The following is a 5,836-nucleotide window of genomic DNA, read 5'->3' as shown; positions in this document are numbered from 1 at the left end:
GGGGCAGCGGAGGACAGGCTTGGACCGGCAATTTAGCCCTCGGTCCCCACGTTGTGTTGAGCAATGATTGGGTCTAAGGAATCCTTGGGACCTGACTTATGCTCAGATCATTGCCTACGTTTCCATCTTTCCATCAGCTGAAACATAGATTACATATATAAAGTATACATATATAATTATAGAGAGTTGTCCTTTGATATCCATGAGAGATCTGTTCCAGGACCCACACGATTTCGAAATCCAGAGGCCCTGGTCCACACCCGTGGAGGGTCTTCCGCATCCGCGGGAGCCGCTGGCCGGGGGATGGGCAGTGCAGACGGTCGGCTGTTCATAGAATCTGTATACTATAGATACTGAACATATACATGTGCATATATATATATATATATATATATATATATATACATATATATATATATATATATCTGGGGCCAAAAATCCTGTGTATACTATTCACTGGAGACGCAAGCCACCTAGGTAAGTCTATCGAAAGGCAAGGCACCATTTCCTCAGGACACTGCAGTCAGCTCTGCCATGTGACCCTCGTTTATATCAAGACTAGGACTCCATCCTGCTCTAGAAAAGCTGTCCAGGATGCTTCTGGATTTGTGTTTTTGGAGTCACATGGCCGCAGATGGATTCAGAGCACCCTATGACTGTGACCGTGCTACCCAGGGCTGCGTGCTCCTAAAGGTGGACCGACGTCCCAGCCACCTTGACCCAAAGCGTCCAGCAGGTGTGAAGGAGTTTGAACTTCCCGGGTGTCATCTGCATCGACATTCCATCTGCCGCAGCATCAGAAGCCCGTCCTCTGAGGACTCCCCATGCTGAATGAGGCACAGCCTCAACCCCACTCTACAGCAAAGCTGCCAGCTGCTCACTTTCCCAGGCTCCCTCGCAGCTAGAGCAAAGCATGGGCCTGGCAGAAAATCAGATTCGTGTCCCAAGTCTAAGTTGGAAGCTGGTGCCCAAGGCAATGGGCCGTGCAGAAGCACTGCTGGAAAGGGGTCGGCAGCTGGTGTGTCTGCTTTGGAAGGCATCCGGGGTGTGCTTGCAGGGGCCAGCCCAGTGTCCAGTATCAAGGTGTGGGCAGCTCCCAGCGCCGCGTCTGCACCTGGTGTTATGTGTATGGGACCAATCCTGCAGCCGAACACGGCCCCCAAGCCTGGTTCTCCAGAGACTCCCCCCGAGGCGTTCAATGTCATCCTCACCCATTCTGTTGGCTTTACATTAGCCACAGTCAGGTTCAGAGCTTGCACGTGAGAACTCAGGCTGCTGTGACCATCTGGTTAAAGGGACCTCTCTCAGTAGATGGGGTGTCAGCATCACAGCTGGCAGGGTGGTTTCGACTGGGATGGAGGCAGAGTGAGCCGGTGAGTGGATACCTTCCCGTGGCTACGTGCCACGCCCTAAGCTACACCTGGGCACTGGGGACAGAGATGCTATCAGTCACCCCGGGGAATAACAAGCGAGCACAGCAGATCACGACAGACCACGCCTGGCTTTCAGCAACTTCCGTGTCAGGCTGGCGGCTGCAGGGGGCTGCTATGTTACTGTTTTGTAGACGGTAGCTGGGATGATAAGGGGAAAGATCTAGGGGAGAGGAACCGATGGTGATGGGAGATGGGAAGGTTCTTGAAAAGGGGAGGGAACTGGGACCCAGAGCCAGGAGTCTGCACGTGACAGGTGTAGCTGGGAGTGTAGCTTGGGTGCGAAGATAAGCCTGCTCCTATCAGGTGGCTTCTGTTTGATCCCAATTTATTGGCCAGTTTATTTACCACACCTTCAGAAACGTTTAAATGAGTCTACTTATTCCCCCTATTCCTAAGATACCCTCTTCGTCCTTTACAGTTGTGTTTTCTGGTGGCCGTTTCTCTCAAGAACTTTGCTCTAGGGTAAGTATATTCCTAATAGGAGTCCCCGTCCCCCAGAGGATTTAACTTCAAGTTTTAGGAGAAGGTAATACTGTAACAGTCCCTGCTTCCTTCCACCATGGGTACCGCCCCCCACCCTCCCCCCACCCCGAGGCTCCCCAAGCCCTCCCCCATCACGGGTCACCCTCCCCGCGACCCCCACGTGGTCCTCCAGGTGGAGCTGCGTCTTCCTTTGCTTACCTTGCAAATGGATGAAGACACTTGGGAGAAAAAGGAGCCAGACTGGAAGAAAAAGAAAAACAACATTCCACCCAATTCTGAGTCTTTTTGTAAGCGTACGTTATCCGCTTCCCACCCTCTCCCAGCCCTTTTCATGCACCTCACCAAGTGATTTCCAGGCTTCCACCAACAGTGACCACCACCAGCATCCACAGGTGCACAGAAACCTTTCCGTGAATATAAGGAACACCTCAAGGACCCTTAGGAACAGCACCCAGACGTGGGCAGTCGGGAAAAAAAAAAAAGAAAAAAAAAAAGGTCTCTGCGCAGTGAGGGGAAACTTGGGTTCCCGAAATAAAGTGGGAGCCTCAACGGACAAAACATTTTTAGAATCACTGCGGCAATGGGTTCCATGCATCTGAAGATGAAAGCTGGACAATCTGGATTCAACCCAGTTTCCTTCACAGCACAAAGAAACCCCTTCGAAGCTATGAATATGCCAGCATCGTTGCTGAAGCCACCAGAGCCCGCGTCCCACACGCATCTATCCCGGGAAGCTCTGCCCCGCGCTGTGCAAGCCCACTGTGTTTGCTACAAAGGTCTCCCCGGGGCCTCCCCGTGGCTTTAGCAGCAGGGCTTGGGGTGCTCAGAGCTTCACCCCAAATCCACCATGTGGGAACACGCTTGGTCAACTTGGCAAGACTTAAAAAAGAGAAAAACAAAACCGGGCAAGGCTGAACCTCAGACAACACTGGGGCGGAGGAAGGGGTGGGCCAGCCCCTGGCTCTGTTCCAGCCCAGGATCAAGCTGCGATTAGAGGAAATGGAACCACGACCTTCTTCTGTGACTCATGTGTACAGCCAAACGCAGCCCGTCTCGTTGCATCTGCCTACCACGGGGACAGCAGCTCAACTCAATTATGTCACATCCGTTCACTGACGGAAGTGGCATCCACGGAAACACCTGGCCGGGGCTGGCACAGAGCAGACTCCGGTCAACGTTTCCAGATGTCTGTCTGCATCGTGCCCAGTGTCCGCTCATCAGTATCCTACCACCTTAGGTTCTGCTAACTACTCAAAGCTCATCCTTGAACGCCAACTCCCAGCAAACCAACCCCACTTGACGGGAGAAAATTCATCCGCTTTAACTTTCTCCAACAGCCAGCCTGAAACACAGTAACACAAAGGAAACGTACTAAAAAGCATGCTCCCTTTATATCGTAACGGGGCAGCTGACCCTCCTGCCATGGCGACCCCGAAAGCGGCCCTCCCATTTATTCCTGGAGAAAACGCAGAGCTCCGTCTACACTCAGGGGTGTCAGCGTGGGCCCCAGAGGTGCCGACCAAGACGAAGAAAGCACACCCACCAAGTTCTCTATCAAAATAGAGCAATTTATTCAAGACACTGAATATGATCTGTTGATTCTCTCTTGAAACAAATGAGCTATGACGCACAAGGTGATTCTCTTTCTGGGAGCGCGTGAGGGTGAGGGGGGGGGAGAACGAGACGGGGGCCGTGTGGATGGAACAGAATCTGGAAAACGCGGACAGAAGCACATCTGGCTGCACGTCTGACACAGACAATAAAAACCGCAGAAGCCAGAATTCACCTCAGTGAGCGGCGGGAGGAACGATTCTGCATTTGACAAGAAACACGATTAAAAAAAAAAAAAGGTGGAACAGAGGTTAAAAGAGAAAACAAGAAGGAACAAAAGCAGACCCTTACGTTTGACAAAGTGCACTTCACTTGGCTCCAAGATCTATTTTTAGAAAGACAAAACGAACGTCACGTTCTGGGTGTCACGTGGGGTCAGATGTGCCCCGTGGGGCAGCATCCCTTTCCCAGGTGTGCGCAGAATGAGTTCTCAGTCACTGCAAACCCAACCGAAAATTCCGGGGAGAATCGTTGTGTTACTCCTGCTTTCAGAATCACGGTCCCATTTGGTCACTGAGACTGAAGCTTTGACTTCCAAGTGTTAGAAGCTGTAGACGACGTCCAACGCTAACACGAGCCGAGCCACGGGGCACCGATGACAGGGACGCGTCCGCCGAGCGCTGGCTGGCACGGTGCAGCTGGTAAGCAGCATCTGCGGCTCAGGGCACGGCTGCCGTCCTGCTGAGAGTGGGGACGGGTTTCCAGGGGCGCTGGCTGCCTCCTCGTCTTGCCTCCCTGGGGCCCCTGCGAGGCTCCCTCCCAGTGGCCGGCCGAGGACGCCAGGAATGCGGACGGTCTGCCTCCCTTAGCCTCAGGTCACTGCCAGGCCCAGGATCGAGCCCCCGTGTCAGCGGCCTCACAGCCGTCGGCTTCAACCCGGCAAGTCCCAACTGGTTCAGATTTACCAAGAGGCTGAAGTCAGCGCTTGGAGACCCTGGGTGCCGACCGTCCGGTGAGCACCGTGTCGCAAACCGACTGTCTTCACCCGTCAGCAGGCTTTGGCTTGTCAAACGCAAACTGTGTCCTGACCCTGGACAGTTGCTGCCTGCAGACGTGACACATTTTCATTGGGTGAGGGGGTCCAGATGGTGTTCGTCTAGATCCCCCCAAGCTGCACCCCAAACCTAGTAACTTCTTGGTGGCAGGGCATTACCAGTGCACCTGGGGATGTCTGCCAACGGCAGTGGAGACTCTGGAGAACTTTGATCTTCTTAAAGGCCAAGCGTTTAGGTAACAGATCCCGAGTAAAATGCTCCACTCCCACATAAACAGGGCACTTGTTGGTCTCCTACAGACGGGGCTCGAATAACTCACAGATCCATGGAGGCCCGTTAATGATCCGAGCAAGATGAATGCACTCTGGCTCTCGGGGCTGGTCCCGGGACAACCCGAGTTTTGCAGGAGGGCCTGGTCTGCTCTGCCTGTTAGCTTTTGACTCCATGGACAGACAACACCCTCTAAGTGACATCGGGCCTTGTTGCTGGAACACACACACACGGCTGCATCCTGCCTGCCGCCAGCCCCCCGGGCCCGGCCCCCTGCCCCATCCCGGCCTGTGGCTGCAGGAAGACGGACGAACCCAGAGGCCCTGTCTTCCGCTGCTTCCCCCGCTGCTAATTTAAAAGATGGGTCAGCGTCGGGTTATGACAACAAAAGTACAAAGGTCACCTGATCCAATGAAAGGAAACTCCTCTAGGAACACAAAGCCACGTTTAATTTTTTAAAAACAGTAAAAAGATTCATTATTACAAAAAGAAAACCTTTCTCCTCCTCTGTTGCAAGAGGAAGAAACTATGAAGGGGACAGAAATTATTAGTGACATTCTACCTACGGAATTCACCTTCAGGACCGAAAACCTCTCTCCCTGTTCGTTTTTGTCGATATTAGACCCAGTGAGATCCTGGAGCCCGTCCCGTCAGCTGTGCAAGGACCGGCCGAGGTGCTCTTGGTGGGGGGGACCACAGGTGGCCCCGCGGCCTGAACGATGCCAGGCGGCATCCTGCCCAGTGGACGGCTGTGACGGCCCCTTCCACGCCGCTGGTCCTGGGAACCCTTCTTGGGTCCAAAGGCACGCTTCTTCAGGTCTCTCCTGCCGCCTACTATGTGGTCAACACACCCTGAAACACGCCAAGGTCGTCTTCGAGCTGGAAGGGCCCAGAGTTTCCTCTCTGGCCGTAGAACAGTCCCAACGCCAACCCCAGAGCTGGCCCCTTCCCACACAGATTCCTCACTGCCTCTCGACAGGCTGAAAGTGAAGGGAAAAAGCTACCTCAGACCCTGCCTGTGTCTTCCTAAACTTTATTTTTTTT

This window comes from Phocoena phocoena, chromosome X, assembly GCF_963924675.1.
Source record: "Phocoena phocoena chromosome X, mPhoPho1.1, whole genome shotgun sequence".
Lineage (NCBI taxonomy): Eukaryota > Metazoa > Chordata > Mammalia > Artiodactyla > Phocoenidae > Phocoena > Phocoena phocoena.
The sequence above is the reverse complement of the archived record's forward strand: the minus strand, read 5'-3'. Positions refer to the sequence as shown.